This window comes from Cynoglossus semilaevis, chromosome 18 (genome assembly GCF_000523025.1).
Source record: "Cynoglossus semilaevis isolate Cse_v1.0 chromosome 18, Cse_v1.0, whole genome shotgun sequence".
Classification (NCBI taxonomy): Eukaryota; Metazoa; Chordata; class Actinopteri; order Pleuronectiformes; family Cynoglossidae; genus Cynoglossus; species Cynoglossus semilaevis.
In genome coordinates, this window is record NC_024324.1 from 6829123 (window position 1) to 6846619 (window position 17497).

A 17497-nucleotide genomic window follows, 5' to 3' on the forward strand; every position below is an offset into this window, starting at 1 on the left:
GCTGTATCTTTATTTTGTCACCTGGGGCTCCATGTTAAATCTGCCATGTGTTGTCAGCCGGTAACATTCACTGTATTACAGCACAAACAGGAGGGATAATGAAAACCTGTTCTGTCAGGGATCATCTCCTTGGTAGCAATGAAACTCTGTGCTGTCAATCAAACAGGAAGTATTCAGACATCCCCTTCATCTGATGCTTGAATAGAGGTGAATTAATGCAATGAGTGGAGATAGGAGAGGAGAAGAGACTTACTGTAAATAGCACATTACAATTTTCAAGTGAAGAGCATCATACAGACTGTGTGTACTTTGACTGTCTGTACACAGAACAAATATTTCTGGAGATTGAAGTTGAAGGAGAAAGTCCAGCTGAGCAGATCAGAAGAGAGAAAAGAACAACAACAATGTGAGTAAGTACTGTATTCCTTCAATATTCGGCTGCTGAAATATATTTACAGTACTTGTGGTTGACTAGGATTATATATTATACCAGTATATTCATACAGGCATGAAGATGAATGACTTCCCGGCGATATGGAACAGCCACGGTACTGCATTCTGTTTTCTTTTAACAGTTTCAAAAGCCCGTTGAAGTTAAACTTTAGCCTTGTGTATCATCTATTTATAGTGTCACTGAGTATACTGCAAGTATTTCTCGTTTTGCTTTGTGACGTTTGATAAATATTACACGTATTGTTTAAGACTGAGTGGCATGTATGCAAGTGAAGAGAATTTGCATGGTCCTTAATTATGAGCACAAAGATTTCAAAAAAGGACCAGTTGGCTTGAGTGTTTTTTTTTTTTTTTTTTCAAATTTGCTTAAAGCACCTGAAAGGTTCTTCTGCCAAATGCTATTTAACCAGAGGCAGAATAAACACCAGACTAAATCACTATCAGTCTGACTGTCTGATTAGCACACTAACTTCACTCAAAGAATGAAAGCTAAGAAAAAAGGTATCTGAATACCTGTCAAAAACAGCTGCTATTGCTAACACTGACAGCACAGCAAGTACATAAAAAGCGCTTTTATATTCCTTCAATATAACACATCGATACATGCCCATCTAACAAGTGCAGAGATGAGAATTAATTGCCGCCAGCGCCCCTCCTGTAATAGTTATCTCTGCCCTCAGGTGAGTCATGGTCACGGCATTGCATTAAGCAGGCTGCTGAGAGCAGCAGAAATTCAAAGACACAACACCCAGTGTGGGCTGCAACATAAAACCCCCCATAAATCCTTTTTGGTCATTAAGATATTCCTCAGAGTAAACGGGCTAAAGCGGCACCGCTCCTGAGTTGCTTCTGTGTGGGTTTTCGGAGCACTGATTAACATGCCGTGTTTTCCATTCTGCTGACTCCTGCAGGGGCAGAATCCGCTCCACAACTCCTTTAAAGAGGGGGCACATAATGGCCTGCTCTTGGTCAAACGGTGCCAAACATGGGGCAGATAAGCTAATGAGAGCTACACGGTTCAGGCTTTTGGTGTGTCTACTATAGAGAGAGGAAGAAACCAACAAATGATCTTTGCCTCATCTTTGTGGTTATGTATTTTTAAAGTTCCCTACATACAACTCTAACCCTGACAGTGTCAATGTCTCACCACAAACCCCGGTGTTTAATGTTGACTGAACGAGGAGCCGAGAAAGTTACAAGCTCACGCCCACACGGAGGAAACAAATTGTTGTGGAAAAAAAAAGTTGTAATTTACAAAAGAAGGCAAAAACACATCACTGTTTGATTGCTTCCAAAATCTAATCAGAAAATCACATCATTTCCAGCCTCCCACCCTTCGCCGCTCATGTCTCTGCTCAGCTGCTATAAGTAGGGCACATCAATTTTTCACACTGACTCTGTCTCTCACTCTATGGCTGTGACCGCAGCACCTGTCAGGGCCTCATGTGTTTTGCACTCTTCAATGTTCCCTGATCAACAGCATCCCAACCATCCCTTCAAAGAAATCCTCCCATTTCAACTCTGCTCCCCTCCACACACTCCCCCATCCATCTTCCTCAACTTCTCTGCTATTCTTGGTCCCTCAGCTGTGAGCCTCCCACAGTAACATGCCATTCTCCCTTTAATGCATGCAGTATGTAATAATCACAGATTCAGAGGAACACACACACACACACACACACGTCACACCGGGGTTGTTTGATAATGACATGGAGATTAAATGGCATCAATGCATAAACTTACTGATGCTGCATTTTACAACAATCCATCCAGACACACACACACACACACACACACACACACACACACACACACACACACACACACACACACACACACACACAGGTGCATGTAGAGCCCCAAACACACATGCACAGGCATATTGTGCTCTCTCCTCATTTGTATACATCTTGACATTTCAACACATACATTCTATGACACAACCCTTTAAAAATAGCTTTGAAAATACCCCCTCTGAATGATGCATGGGTTTTTATGAATTAGCATACACACTTCTCTGCAATAATAATAAAAAAAAAACAGCTGAAATGGAATAACTCAGATGGAAAACAATAGTGCTTCCAATATTACTGAAATGATCTTTTAATTAGATTTTATTGGTAAAACTCATCAAGACAATTTCCCTGCAGAAAAGTGCCTGATGGGGAAAAACTATTTTAAATACTTGTTACAACAAGAGGAAATAGCAAAATGAACACAATTTATTACTTAGTAAGTACCCAACAATTTGGCTTCACCAGGAAACGTGATGAAAAAAAACCCCCACTTGAAACAGCACTTGAAATCTATAAAAATCAACAATCAAAAATCAGTGCGAGTGAATAATAGCGAAGACCCTAATTTCATTACTTCTAGTACTCTATTTGAATTTGCTTTCAGATGCAGCCTGTGGGAAAATGTCAGGTCAATTGGTGTCGCGACTGAAGTTCATAGATCTGTAGCTGATACGCTTTAAAAACGAGAGACACGGCCGAGCTTTTACAGCAAGGATCCGCTGTGAAAATGCTAAAAGTGTCATCACTAAAGGGCAGTTTTCAAAAAGCCAAAACCCCACGGTGTAACCTCCCTGCTGTTGTCGAGGCCGCAACGCTTAGCCTGAAGACTACACTATCAATTTCTAGATTCTTCACATTTGAAAATCGGTGTAGAAATTATATCAACTCTGAGAGACTTTACCAAACGAGCAATTGTACAAATGCATCAACATAAATGTGGCAAAATGATATACCAGTCAACAGTACACAGTCACTGTGTTTTTTTTATGTATTAAAGTTATTCTAATAAGACTTCAGAGAGTTAAAATCCGACCATTTATCCTTATCTTAGGTTCACACAAAGAGGCAAACCAAATGAGAGACAGCTGGAGTGAGTAAACAGTGAGCTTAGAGGATTATTTGCAGAGAGTTCTTCACAAAATTAAAAAGAATAAAGGTTAATACCACTGGGAACCACACACTCACCAATAGCAGTTGCATCTGTGGCGTCACGGCACAAGACCTGACAGATTATAACTTTAACTAATAAAAATGCCTTTGGTAACTATGATTTAATAGGTATAAACAAAAACAGTTTGACCTTTGTTTTCAGACCAAGGACAAGGAAATGATGTGCTGTTTCTGTTACCAGAAAAATCTGTAAATCTTCTGTCTCCCCTGCAGGTGTTGCTACTATGGCCACTTTTAAGCCCTGATCCAGAGTTGAATATGCTGGAAGAACATAACTGTTTTCCTCTAAAGGACAGAGGAAAGATACAGATAGAGCCAATAGTCTACCCTGAGTAGTTTCAAACTCTTCACCTCACTTCTTTTTCTTGGGGTTTTAATCACAACTTCACCCTTTGAGGTCAATTTCTGCCTCCAGCATGTCACTGGAACTATGTTTCTTCGATAAAATTATCACCCAAATGATGACTAAAGACGGAAACTAGTGTCTCTGCTGACACTAGTTTTTTTTTTTTTTTTTTTTTTTTTCAGATTTCTGCAGACTCGACCTTTGGATAGAACCATTTTACTGTGCTTTGATCTACATCAGAACAAATGCTTTCTCTTGTGTTTTCACTTCCACTGAGAGCAGGGGAAATTACATTTTTTAAACTGATCTTCTGATGGTTAATATTGGTGTAGCAGAAACTTCCAGCATGTGAAAATTCACTCAGAGAATGTGACATTTACTTCAGTGTATTTTTCTGCCTGGCTATAAGGAGATTTGGAGATGTTACGAGGTGTCTTTAGAGAGATAATCCATTTGTCAACCAAGCTGCGGGCTGAGGACAGGACCCAGTACACAGAGACAGACGGAGAAGAGGAGGAAAGACTAGCACTTGTTGCTGAAGGTGCAAACACTAAGAAAGAGAAGAAAATCAGAGAAGAAAAAAAAGAAGACACTGTTAGGAGGCAGAAAAGTGATTAGACAGATGGAAGGTGTAAACAGTGGAACAGAAAATGACAAAAGAGGGGGGCAGTAAAGACTGACAGGGGCAAAATATGAAACCGGGAGTGGAGAACAAGGAGAGGACCAGCTAGGACCTTTAAGATCCTGAATAGAGCAATAAAGCAGGTGAGGCTGACAGGAGAGCCAGAGGGAGTGATGGAATGAAATGAAGGACGAAGAAAGATGAAGACAAAGCTAAATCATAAAGACATTAAGGTCTGTGTGTGTGTGTGTGTGTGTGTGTGTGTACTGTTAAGACATATAGGTTGAGGGGAGAATATATATATATATATATATATAAAAGATTGAGGGTGAATATCCAACACCAAAGAAGTGATAAAGAAAGAGCAGCAGAAATCAATTCCCTCTGGGGGTCGCAGAATCAGGGCAGTCAAGTGTAAATGTTACACTACAAACACCAGTACGTACGTCCACGGCTGCAGCATGAGCCATCTATTTGGCCTGAATGTGCAATGAAAAATATCCTTCGTTTCCTTCCCTGCGGAGTTTTTCCCATATGGACGGAGTTTGACTTTTTGGTTGTACAAGCAGCAGAGATCATGTCCTATAAGGACGTCACCCAGAGTCTGCAACACTGTGGCAGAGGAGAGGTGGTTAGAATGTGGTAACACTAATACTGTATGTAATATAAAATAAACAAAGTTATAGTAGGTTAGGAAAATAATAGTCTGTCCATGGTGAACCTTGACTTTTACCTGGTGCCATTTGAGAGTGACTAATGCTGCAGAAGAAATTTACAGCTATTAGAATTTAGACCACAGTTTCGCAAACTTTGTTTCTAGGGACCCATATTTTAAAAGTCACAAAACTTCACAACCCAAGTCAATAGACATTCTTCGTACACTCATGGGAAACATGATGCGAGACGACCCTAAAAAAAAATAATCTCTTGCGACCCACCTGAGGGTCGTGACAGACAGGGTGATTTAGACAACCTTTTTCATCATCAGCAAAATTTCTCAGTGATCCTTTTTGAATTTTTAAAAGAATATGAAAAAAAATGAAACAAAGGCACACAGTTGCAGCTAATCGAGAAAGAAACTTCACTGATAAAATCACCTTGGTGGCCCAGACCCCTTTTTCCTCGTAACAAATCGAACCTTTGTCAGTTTGTCCCCTTCTGTCATCATCAATAACTTCCAGTTTCCCAGTACTTTTCACATGCAAGATATGCATGGATGCGTGCACACATGGCCTTGCAAACCTCGGAGCCGTGCCTCGGCGGAGGTCTCTTTATTATTACAATTCAAAGAACAGTCGCCTCCCTACAATTATCTTGCGCAATTACCGACACTTGGCCACACAGTAGCCTGTTTTCATTCATCCAGCTATGTTGTCTCCTGGAGTCTTATGTTCTTTCTTTGCCATTATTTCTCATGCTCTGCCCTCAGACTAGCTGCGTCAAAGCCACTCTAATTGCACTGGGGATCGGCCTTTCAAGGGTTGCTATGGTGACCGGACGAGCCGTTACCGCGCCACAAGCATTGCCCACTTTCCTTACTTTAGCTAAATCGTGATCACTCTCTCTCTCTTTTCCTCTTTCATGTTCACTGTACTTCCTACCTCCTTTTTACTTTCCCACTTCACTCTATTCACCCCTTAATTATTTCCCACTTTGCCGTGCAGCCAGATGAAAGTGGGGGGGATGTGTCCCGCAGGATAAGTGTTCTGCAGATGTGGAAAAAGAATCCCTCACCAATAAACACTCAATGGGTACACACATGCATACTGTACAGTACACCCCACACACACATACACCCCTGAACCAACCCCCAAGCACATTTACACAAACATTGCTTTGAATGGTACCCTGTTAGCGGGTGTAACAAGGATCGAACGTCAGCGCTGTGCAAGTGAAATAGCTAGCTAAGAATATTTACGAATAAGGAATTGTGTTTCCCCGTTCTGTGTAATCGAGAAAGGGGTGAAGGGACGACATTGTGAGGTTACTACGACACTTCATATTTTTAAATGTTTACAGGACATTCAAGCTCAAAATAGACAAACTACTGCAGTAGTCTAGCTAACTGAATGTGTCTAAACACAAAATACTACTTGTGTAATAAATCTCAAAATGCCCTTCAAAGTAACTCCACTGGTCCAGTCCAAACAAAAATCATGCTTTCGTGAATGTTAATACACAGATAGAAATGAAGTAGTGTGAAGTATTTTGGGATATTGTATTCACTTCTCCAAATGGCTGCTGATTAATCCCTTTTGTTTGAGCCTCCCGCTGTTTCAACCATAAACAAGTCCAAGTGAGCATGTGTGTGTGTGTGTGTTAGTGAGTGTGTGAGTGTGTGTGCTGTTGACACACACGATCCAAAGTTTAGTTAGGTGCTGATACAAAGCCAACACCAGGGGAAGTCAGTTCTAGAAGTTTGCCAGTTCACAGCGCAGATAAAGTCATTCACACACACGCATAAACAATGTCCCTCAATTTATATTCTCTCTCTCTCACACACACACACACACACTGACAAAACTCAGGACAGAGGTCATTACAGACTGAGGAGACAAACAGTCTGCACACAAAAATATTGATGAGCAAAACAAAAAAGAGAGAGTGGACGAAAACAGCCGTTTCAGATGTGTTGAACAGTAGAACCTGTCACTGCTGCAGTATTTCTTTCTATTCATCTCTTCCATTCCCAAAGGGCCATAAACTGTGTGTGTGCGTTTGGATTGCAATGCACATCTTCTACTAAAAGTCACAGGAAGTGAAGCTCCCTACTGATCGGAACTATTTTCTCTTTACATCAGCGGCTGAAAAAACAAGCCACGGGGAAAACTGCGCATCTGAATTTCCTACTTCCTGTCGTTTCAACTTAACTCTCTCATGCTTTCACTTGTCTTGTCTCCTGCCATGAATCTTCATTTATTCATTTATCCCACTCTGTCCATTTCTCAATAAAAGTACCTCCTGTTTTAAATGCACTCCCTATTTTTTTTTTTTTTTTTTTACTTCTCTATACGTGCACATTCCCCATCTTTGCTCTTCATGCCTTCAATAATTCAGCGAGCGTTTCTCTTGTTGTGGAGTATGTGAGGAAGAGCAGCCTTTGGTGGCACAGACAGTGGAGCTGAAAGCCTCGTCCTCGCTGCTGAGGAGAGCGGCTCTGGATACATGCGTGTGTTTGTGTGCAGACTCTTCTGTACACTTAAAGGCTGAAGAGAAACGACTGCTGAGCCTCCGCTGCAGGCGTGTGTGGTCAGTGTGCAGATGCCGCAGGCTACATAACAGCAGTGAGATTTGACAGCTGGGGGTAAAAAAAAAAAAAAAGTATGTTGTTGTATTTTTATAATTATTCATATGAGCTGCTTGATGTAATACAAACATGCTATGTCGATGTTGTTTATTTCAATTTTTTTCTATATTAATAATCCCATAATTTCCAATAAACAGTCACATATGAAAATGGGTGTGAAAACAACAACTACCTGCTTTTATTTGTCTTTCTCTCCCAGCACGGAATGTTGACTCATTTGCATTAGTCAAATTTGATTACGCTTAATTATGATAGTGACTAATTATAATTAATGGAGGTTGATCCACAGCTAGCCTCTGATTAATCAGACAAAAATCACTTCACGTAAATGAAACCTTCTTGCTAAGTTGGTCCAGATATCACCGCCTGTTCTAACGACACGCAGAGTCATGCACTACTGTGAATTCTAAGCATTATTAATATCTCCGCGAAGGACGAGTGCAGCTGGACATCAAGGCCAAAGACTCCTCACAGGAGACAAACAACACACAATAATCCAATCGAACGCTATCTTACTCTCTCTTTCACCGTGTGTGGTGTGTGTGAACGAAGCAGAAAAGCCCCATAAATCTGCCCGTCTCAAGGGTTCTGAAGGGAGGAGAGAGAGAGAAAAGTGCAACGAAAGGGAACGCTGCAAAAGATGAAGTCAAAGAAGTACAAACGCCGGTGCTGAATTATAGGTCAAGTATGAAAGCACGGCTAGGATTAGGTTGTTGTCGGCCTCCGGAGATTTCAAAGGAGGGACCGTTAAATTTGACAGATCCAATATGTACACATTATAAAGACTTTATGCAGCGAGAGAGAGAGAGAGAGAGAACTTTACTGTGGTGTCACTGGCAATATTATTTGAGATTTGTCACCGTAGCCCCTTGACTGTGATCTACTGACAGTGTGAGCCTGATCCCTCTTCATGAGTGCTCAGCATGTCCGTGTCCATTAATAGGGATCAGCTGAGGGAGGGAGAAAGAAAAATGCACCAGGGTGTGCACAAGCACGCATCGTCACGTCTCCTGACACACACACACACACAGTCACACAGGTACCTTGGCCACACAATAAAATGAAAGGATATGATATCACAGCTACAGTGACTATGATAAACCGACCCTTAATTGTTGGTTTCACATTTCAAGAATCTTTTATACTCATGACACAGATGGCACTGTGGTGCAGGCTGGAGACCACTCACTAATGGAAGGATGGGGGCGACATTTGACCACTGCGTGTAATTCTACAATTTCCTGTTGACATTTCTGCATTTGACTCATATTAATGCACGCCTGTGTGTGTGTGTGTGTGTGTGTGTGTGTGTGTACAACTGTGTGCTTTATTTACCAGCAGGCCCACTCTCTACTGTCAGCTCCACCTCTGTCCTTGGTGTTTAGTGTGTCTGGATGAACTCAATGGATATACAAGTGCACATCCTACTGGTCTTGGTTTGGTTTTGCCCATTCACTTTTTTTTCAATTTAAGGATGCTTTTTTTGGGGAAAAAGGAGGTAAAGACGCTGCGACACACCACGTCATGATACTGTGATTCAAAGGTAGTCCAGGCAGCGTTAATATTCCCTCGTTTTACGGGGCTCGCGCTGCATGTGTGCTGCTGCTCCTGCACTGCCCAACTTCAAAAGCACAGTCTCGACTTTAATCTTTTCTTCTTCTGCACCGCGGACCCCAGGAAAGAAAAACAGAGACAAACTATGAGGGACCATCGATAATGTGGCCGCTCTCTTCTCGTTTTCTCATAATCCTGTTCACCGTGTTTTCCTTTTCCAGCACATGCACTCACTCTCCTTTACAAACAATACCATAAAACTGTATTTTGCAAACCTTCACCCACATAAAAAAAAGAAATCATGTCAGGACCAGGCTTATCCTTTTAACATGATTATAATTAAAGCAGTGCCAACAGTTTGACAAACATTTCATTCAAAATGTATTTAGGTGAGTTAATGTCCTGCAAGTTCTGGCCCATTAAAGACACTTCCTTTGACAGCAACTCTCTTCCTTAGTCCTCCCTGGATATTGATGTAAGGCAATGTGACACAACTGAATATGTGCTAATATCTTTTCCCCTTGCATCAATAATCTGACTTCTCACTGCCCTAAATACAGTGAGCTTCAAAACTGCACTTTAAGACAGAGGGCTAGAATTCCCCTAGGGGGAGCGGGAGACTCAAATAATATGAAATAAAAACTGCTAATATTTGTACATCATTGATCCAGCAATATACATACAATATGTTTATCATATTTTGCAAAATAAATGAAATCTAATCATAAAAACAACAATTATTAAACAATATTTTGATCTTTTTTTTTTTTAGTTTAGCCTGGATTAAAATCTTGTTTTTTTTTTGGAGGGGGTGGGGGGAGGGGGGGTGTAGCCCTGGCCAGAGCTGACATTTAAGGAAAGTTCATTTCACAGTCTGGGGCCGGCACTGAAAAGTCCCTGTCACCTCTGTTTCTTCAGCCTGGTTCTAGGAACATGACTGCAATGATGTCGCTGTTGCAGGTGGAGAGACTACAGAAACATTTAGGTACCTAAAGTACAAATTTAGTAATTTAGTTCCATGACATATTGGTGCTCATTATGATTATGATGCACATTATGATGAGGGTGAATGTGTTGTATGCGTTGGATTAAAATGAGTCACATTAGGACGGTGCAGAGCATCGTCGGGTCGGTGTTACTGGGATGTTGTCCTTACATTTTCCGACATTTTCCGCTGTGTCAAAAATTGAAAAGTCAGTTCTAATTGAGCTCCCAGTAATGGGAAGTGACCCGGACGGCTGCACAGAATGTGAAATGAGGAAGAAAATGTAAGAGAAAGAAACAAAGGCAGAATACAGACAAGATATAATGACCTCTACCCTGAAAAAAACAAACAAACAAACAGTAAAACCACTGTATTAGGAAAATTAAACAGCAACTTTGGTTCTAATTTTGTAAAACCTTAGGTTCTGAAAACTCAAACTACAGTAAAGCTCGAACTGCATCTGGCTTTTTTTTTTAAATACTTCAAATACTGTGTATTTAATGTCTCAGAACTGTGCTGACAGTGTAAAGAGGTTTGACATTTAAAAAATAATATATATATATATATATATACACACATTTACTTTGCTGCTATGCTTATACAAAGATAACAGACAGTATGTGGTTAAACACATGTAATTAACCTGTATTTGTAGCCATTTTTTCAAATAGTTAAATGATTATTTATAATAAAAGCTAGTCAATTCCATAATTTAACTATTGCATATTTTAATCTTCATGCTTGTGTATAATCCTATCTGCCAAATACAATTATTCTAACTATACTTTATAAAAGAAAACAACACAAAAAAGCCGATACATGGCATTTATTATTAGTATAGCGTTAAAAATGTATCTTAGCTTGATGTTTTTGAAAAATTAAGACCGTCTTATGAAAGAGCCAAACACCAGAAGGCTAATTTCTTTTTGCCTCTCTTCCGTTCCATTTCCTGCTGTTTCATTATTTCTTTTTCTCAACACTATATTTTCTTTTCCTGCCTCTGTGTCCCTCTTCACCTCAGCCTCACCTCTACCACCCTCTTTCTCCCATGATTCATCCACTTAAAGTATCTTTGACCAATTCATCTCTGCAAAAACCACACCCTTCTCCCCAGCAGTTTTTTTTCCAATGCTGACCCCCACATCTCACTCCTCCTTCTCCTCTGACCCTTTAAAGAAAAAAAAAACCTCCCAGCCTGTTCCTCCTTGACCTACCTAGAGAAGTCTTGCTCCTACAAAATCAATAGACTGGAGCTCAGGATGGTGAATGTAAAAAGACAGTAAAGGGAAGAGAAAGACCAGGTAGAGCTGGGAGAAATGAAGTTATGAAATGACAATCACAACTTACACAGTAAGACTGAGGAGCAGAATAGGATCCTGTCGTTCTGCCGATGATGAAACCCAACGAATCCACGTGAGCTAATCTCAGCGGGTCAGCTAACTGCTTTCTGACGGCCAACCATCAAACACCTGCAACATGCCAATCATTCTTTAACCGTTATGTTCTCGGCATAAACCACACATATACATCAGATTAGCGGTAATAAAAAGCTTTTTCGTGAAGCTCAAACAAGTCGTTTCGTTCAAGTCTGAGACGTTCAGTCGTTTTCTTGTTCTCTGGATTTATGAATGGTGAAGGTCTCCCATATGAGTCATACCGCGGGGTATTTGTGTGGGCCGCTGTCCAGGGAACATTGTGTTTCCAAGTGACAGTGTAACATCACCAGCTCTATTGTACCCGCTCAGGGGAGATGAGTCATATCCCCTAATTGCTTCCTATCTTCCTTGAGGAGCCACTTTGCTTTAATAAGATATTTGGGGATGTAATGTCATGCTTTTAGAGTCCCTGTGATTATTCAGCGCTGCCTTGATGACGGTGGCATTGGCAGCTGCTCTCTAATTGTAACCTTTAATATGACAGCTGACACAGCAAAATGTATTAATGGTTAGCCTTGAAGCCCCAGAGCTGCACGGTGGAACACCGTTTTTTTAATGTATTTGGTGAATGATGGTGAAGACTGAGGGACTGGCTCAGATGGTAAACAGCTAATGAACAGCAGGTATATGTTTGGGTTTGACACGTGGTTTGATTTGTGATTATAATAGAAAATGTCAGGATAGATAGATAGATGGATAGATAAATAGTAATCCAATTAAAAATGCCGATTCTTTGACTCTGGTCTACTTTAGTTCTACCATTAGTCACAGCAGTCTCTTAAATTAGTGAGAAGAATACAAATAATGTGTTTTTTTGTTTTTTTTTTCTGTATGATTAATGCATCCTCTACCTTCGTAGGACTGCTCCCACCTTTAGGTGCCAACTCCAAACTCCTCAGAAACTCTAACAGCCATAGTTCTGACTTGATTTGTCACAATGCATGAATGTTGAGGCAGATATGTTGTGAATACAGCTGACAGTGAGGGCGGGCTGCATGTTTGCAGCCTAGTGATTCTATTTATGCATTAATGCATTTAGAGAGCATTGGGTTAACTCGGTTAACTCGCTACACCACACCACATACAGTACTCTACTATATATATGGTATAGTACATGCATATATCTATGGTTTTTTTTCCACTTTTCAGCTTCCGCCCACTCTGTGAAATATGTGCATATAAACCTCACAACTTTACACCAAGGGTGAAGGCATTCCATTAATGGAATGCAGCAGATACCAGAACCCCAGCTGTGCACATCCTGTAATGGCCTCTGTCCTGTGTGTGTGTATACAGTATATGTATATGTGTGTATGTATCCTGCAGTGTTTTCTTGGCAGCTGATGTCACAGCATTTGAATCCAATTTTAATTGTGTTTCCCATTCAGCCCTGGACATCACATTACAGATGTAGGTCAGTCTCCTGTCAGACTGTGGGACCTTTACTCCTTGACCACCATCAGGCCAGAGCTGAGTGACAGCTGTGGGCTCCTCCAGCTCTGCTCCTTGGCCCACCTCCAAACATGCCACATTAACCCAAACTGCCCCCAAATTGAACATTAGAATCAATGTCATAGTTTATATTTTTAAAACTTGCATTTTCAGCAGCGAGGCCCGTCCAATGCATACGTAATTTTACTGACATTTAATCATTTTAGTAGAAAAACAAATAGATTTCCAAGGCTGGAAAGTAGTAGTCAGCCATTTCAAAGACAGACAGGAATATCAAGTCTGACATGAATTGATCTTGAATTAACAAATTACTTTCAATTATATTCCATGTTGGAAATGAAGGATTTTGGTTTCAATCTGCAAAACAATACACACTCCTTAAACATTCAGAAATTTGTAGTTAATCTGGCATAAAAATGAATATTGTCCTTGGATAAAATTAACATGACTTTTGCATGAGGCTCAAAATAATAAACCCCACCGTCAGCCTGGAGGAAGAACGGCATTGTCAAAGGCATGAAATGGAGCTTTTAGGGAACAGCGTATGACTTCCTGCACGCTTGCACATGCCGTACTGCTCCTTTGATGGAAGGCAAAGTGTCTGAGAGGAGTTTCACTTCATCTGCATCACATATGAAGTCCTTCTCAAACATGAGGCCCCGCAGAGAGGGAGAAAAGAGAAGAAGGGATAGAGAAAATCGTTCTTATGTGGCACTGTGAAACCTGACTACGCTCTGCCAGAGACACCTAGACAGAGGAACAGAGTCCACTGAGGATGCTTACTTCTCCAAACTCGTATTTAATCTTCACTGTTTTTTTTATCTTTTTCTTTTTTCCTTCCTTCTGTTGCCCCTCGACTGCGGTTCGTGCACCAATCTCTCCATCACATCGCAGTGTGACTCAGCACCCGACTGATCAAACGCTGTCTACTTCCTCACTCTCCTCCGTTTCCGTTCGCTTCACTTTCTGTCTGATAGTCAATCAATGACAACCACACACAAAAACTTTCTCCCTCAAATGTCCCCCCGAGGAACCAAACCATATTTCTGTACGATGCTGCCTCCAGGAGAAGGGCCTTATGGAAAAAGAGGTAAATAACAAGTTACAGAGGAGAGAGGATTAGATCCCAAAAATCTTTATTTTCTTTACTCCCCATCCATCCATCCAAAAAAAAAGCACCATGGAGATTGCAGACTCACTTTACCTCCCTCTGTTTTTCTACACAGAGCCAACTTTCATGTTTCACTTGGTAAAAGTCCATCATTTCCCTCACTGATACACATGACTGATTTCACGGTAGACCAGCCAATCAAAAAAGACTCACATGAGCAGCCCAACAGTCCAGAGGATTAAAGGCTGTAGCGGAGCGGAGCGGATGAACTCCTCATTAGAGCAGTTTCTTGTCACCTAGTCTGATAAAACAGCTCAACAATCTATGTTACAGTTGACATAAATGAAACGCTATATTTTCTGACAATGTTCGTTTACCAAGCAAAGGTAAGGGAGCGGATGAAAAAAAAAGCTGAGCGTATCTTTATCTGATTTGTACACGAGGGATTTTTACACTATTGCTTGTATTACATCCAAAGGTGTGAATTGTTTTTTCTACATTTCCTACAAATTTAAACGTGTAAAAAATGTTTAGTATTTTAAACTGCACCAATGACATACAAATTTTCATCTGTAATAAATGCTATTTTTTTTTCTTAATCACCGCCAAAACTAGTGCTTTGGGGCACGTGGTAAATGGTAAAGAATTTGTATGATTTTTATTAATAAAAGAAATTGAACTATTATTGAAAATGTTATCCCTGAATGAGACTGATTTGTCGGTGGCATTTATGTGGCAGACATGGCTGTGAAAAGATGATATGTGAGCACCACAAAGACTGTCCTTGGCTCCCTGGGCACTGAAACCTTAGCCAGCTGCTAATGTGATCTGAAACTGCAGCTGAGTCTATTTCTGAAAAAATGTGCACATCGGCAATAGATGAGTACTAGGAGCATCAAACCAAGGGTAAAAAAGCCAAAGTAGAAAGATTGTACTTTTTTAATATAAAGAACATTATATTATGAATGAGATTTAATCATTAAATCCACACCAGGTGTCCCAAACCAATGTGCCAGAACCAGCCACATCATCACACACCTGACAATTAAACCCACTCCCAGGACGATATTTACGTCTTGAATTTCTATCCTTGTCGTGTGTCAGACAAAGCGTTTGACATCTGTGCTCAAATACAGCGTGCAAACATCCCGAAGTAAAGTTTCAGTATCAAAATGCCACCTGCAAATTATGTCTCATTTTTGTCTCAGCAATGTGTGAGACAATCAAGGAAAATATTCATGAAACCAATCAGACTACTCAATGTAGTAGAGGCTAGAGAAAATATATGTGACAATTAAAAAAAAAGAAAATCAACAGATGAAGTAACTTCCTCAAGGCACGGTTCTGCAGCAGGCTCATATGCATTTTTAAGTGTGTTGAAGTGTTTTGAAGAAATCAATTTGTTGACTGCTGTGATCTAGACTCATCAAAAACAAACAATTTCATGGTGTGAGTTAAAAAAAGAAAAATCAGATGCCAAAACTAAACCAAATTTGTTATGACAAGGCTATAATTAGGGATTAAACCTGCGTCTCAGTCCTTTGTGCTGTCTTGGTGTACAGTAAGTACTGCGGGCCTGGGAGCCGGTACATGCATGTCACCATCAGTGATGCCTGGCAACGGTGCCTTGAGGAACTACTGCATTATTCAGAGACCCCAACAAACACTGGGGCTCTGCCATTATCTATTTAAATCTAAGCAGAGACATGTCCCTGCACCACCAGCACCTGTCCCTACTTACATGAAAAAGGTTGTGGAGATGGAGGAGAAGGTAAAAAAAAAGAGCTTAAATTAAAGGAAGTAAGAAAACATGGTGGGAAAAAGAGAAAGGGAGGAAGGAAGAAGGGAAGGAGGGAGAGAGGGAGGGGAGAGTAATGGGGAAGCTCAGATGCCATTATAGCTACTGTAGGAATGAGAGCTCGCAAAGAAATGAGGGCAGAGAAGGGGCAGGAATATGCACGACAGCGATTAGAGACAAATGTGAAATTAAATGTACGTATACAAAATGGTGGAAGGGCAAGCTGTGATGGAGGCAGGTGGAAAGAGGGCATTGGGGCAATAGATGAGGGGAGGTGCGGAGAAGGATGGAAGGAAAAGAAAGGAAGAAGTAAAGAAACCTAAAATGAAAAAAAAAAAAAAAAACCAGCGTGAATCAGTGTGGAAATCAGATCAATAAACCCGTGACGACAGGATTGAAGGAAGAAACAACGAACGTCCCACCTCACTCCCCTCTATTATCTATTCATCACACAACTGACGTGCCTTCACTGGAGCCATCGATACAATTGCTCATCCACTCCATTAGACCATTACTCCACTGTTTTTCATTAGTGCTCCCCCCTCCGCAACTAACTCCTCTGATTATCCCTAAATATAGAACACTGGAAGGATGGGGGGGGGGGGTCGTTTCATATCCTGTCAGTCAACTCGCATGAAGCCTAAGTAATGTTGAGCCATTCTATCATAATGCAGGGTGTCCTTGGTTGACGACGTCCAAGTGGAAACGCCGTCCATACACCCTGTAGTTGGACTATACGTCATCTATCAGAGACTAAATTCAAAAGCGAACACTGGGTCTAGGTGAAGGCTGATGGGTAAATTTAAGGTACAAAATGAAAACAGTCAACATAGACACAGAACATAGACAACATCCACGTCCACCACTGGCTGGGGTTTGATTATAATATTATTTCGATTAAAATGCTTTCAGCTGTGGCACACAGAACCCACTTCCCATGACTAATCAATGCTTACTGCACGGTCCATCATCTGCTCATTTCAATATCTGATGTTGAGTCGAGCAGCCACATTTTTACCTCAAACCTCATACTTCACGCAGAGATTCACTGTAGGTGTCACAGAAAATTCAATAAAAGTTGTTTTTTTTTTTTTTTGCAGCAAATTAACAGCCTCAGAGTGGAGTGAAATATAATCACGATGTAATATAATATGTAGAGGTAGAGAGTGACATGTAGATGACAAATATTGTCAGTGTTACGAGAAATTAAATCCCCAATAATCAATGCCTTTGAGCACAAATCTGAGGTTTGTTCTGTCTTTGTTAATAAATCATTGGGCTGTAATGACAATTCTATCAAAGCAATAAGGTTAGAAAAAAAAGCAGTCCGCTTATGTACTGTATGTACAGTGATATCTCCAGCACATGCCTGTAATGGGAACTGTGCAGAACAGATCTATTTCCCATGACAATTCAAATAGAATACATGCAGTGAATATGTAATGCAAACACACTTTCAAGCACACA

The 17497-nt window shown here is 40.7% G+C and overlaps 1 long non-coding RNA gene across 1 annotated transcript in view; it reads right to left on the minus strand.

Moving 5' to 3' along the window:
- The window catches only part of LOC112488519 (uncharacterized), a 53333-nt gene that overhangs the window by 24089 nt on the left and 11747 nt on the right, over nt 1–17497 (minus strand). The window lies entirely within an intron of this gene.